Source organism: Empidonax traillii, unplaced genomic scaffold, assembly GCF_003031625.1.
Source record: "Empidonax traillii isolate 1590-97213 ecotype Southwest subspecies unplaced genomic scaffold, ASM303162v1 scaffold4847:size9168, whole genome shotgun sequence".
Classification (NCBI taxonomy): Eukaryota; Metazoa; Chordata; class Aves; order Passeriformes; family Tyrannidae; genus Empidonax; species Empidonax traillii.
In genome coordinates this window covers 1-1,423 of record NW_020960040.1, presented here as the reverse complement: position 1 = coordinate 1,423, position 1,423 = coordinate 1, and the positions used below count along the sequence as shown (strand labels likewise).

Here is a 1,423-nt window from a genome sequence, read left to right as displayed (position 1 = left end):
CCAGTTTGGGACCCCAAACCAAACCAATTTGAGACCCCAAACCAAACCAATTTGAGACCCCAAACAGAACCAGTTTGGAGCCCCAAACCAAACCAGATTGGGACTCCACACCAAACCAGTTTGGAGCCCCAAACCAAACCAGTTTGGAGCCCCAAACCAAACCAGACTGGGACCCCAAACCAAACCAGTTTGGGACCCCAAACCAAACCAATTTGAGACCCCAAACCAAACCAGTTTGGAGCCCCAAACCAAACCAGTTTGGAAAAGCCCCAAACCAAACCAGCCTGTGCCCAAACCGAGCCGGTTTGGAGTTCCCACTGACCCCCCCCACCCCCTCCCCATCCCCCAGCTCGGCGCTGGAGTCCCTGGGCACCCCCTGCTACCTTGGGGGGGCGGCGCGGGGGCTGCTGCCCCCCGAGAGCCCCCTGGGGCTGCGGCACCGGCGGCGCGAGGCCCTGCGGGACGCGGACCTGGTGCTGCTCGCAGGTACCACCGATGGGAGGGGTTGGGGGGGAAATGGGGACCCCGAAGGGGTTCTGAGGGGGGTACTGGTGGTCCCTGAGCACCCCCCCACCCGTATGTTTGTTTCCTCCCCCCTCCCCAAGGCGCGGTGTGCGATTTCCGCCTGTCCTACGGGCGCCTCTTCGGCCGCGGCGCCGCCGTGGTGGCCGTGAATCGGCACAGGGAGCAGCTGCTGCGGAACGCCGGGGTCTTCTGGAGCCCCAAACTGGCTGTGCAGGGTGAGAGAGAGCCCAAAACACCCCAAAAACACCCTAAAACCCACCCAGAGACCCTGGAGACTCAGCCTGGCTGTGCAGGGTGAGAGAGACCCCAAAAACACCCCAAAAACACCCCCAGAGACCCTGGAGCCCCAGCCTGGCTGTGCAGGGTGAGAGAGACCCCAAATCCACCCCAAAAACACCCCAAAATCCACCCAGAGACCCTGGAACCCCAGCCTGGCTGTGCAGGGTGAGAGAGACCCCCAAAACACCCCAAAAACACCCCAAAAACACCCCAAAACCTACCCAGAGACCCTGGAGCCCCAGGCTGGCTGTGCAGGGGGAGAGAGACCCCAAAAACACCCTAAAAACACCCCAAAATCCACCCAGAGACCCCCCTGAGACCCCCCCCCAAAGCCCCCCTGCAGACCCCCACCCACTGAGACCCCCACCCAGAAACCCCCAGGGGTGTGATGAGTTTTTGGGGGTCTCAGCAGGGGGTGTGATGAGTTTTTGGGGGTCTCAGCAAGGGGTGTGACGTGTTTGGGGGTCCCCAGGTGACCCCGCCTCGTTCGTGCTGGCCCTGGCTCGGAAGCTCCAGGGATTTTCCTGCCCTCGGGAATGGCTGGAAAAGCTCCGAGAGAGGGAGAGGGAGAAGGAGGAGGAGAACAGGTGAGAGGGGATGGGATGGGATGGGATGGGAT

The 1,423-nt window shown here is 62.1% G+C and overlaps 1 long non-coding RNA gene across 1 annotated transcript; it reads left to right on the top strand.

Annotated features, from left to right (window-relative positions):
• Positions 1-393: 393 nt before the first annotated feature.
• Positions 394-1,369, top strand: LOC114072997. The gene is made up of 3 exons (XR_003574262.1): positions 394-486; positions 606-740; positions 1,277-1,369. It is a non-coding gene; the product is annotated as an uncharacterized LOC114072997 (long non-coding RNA).
• Positions 1,370-1,423: the final 54 nt, after the last annotated feature.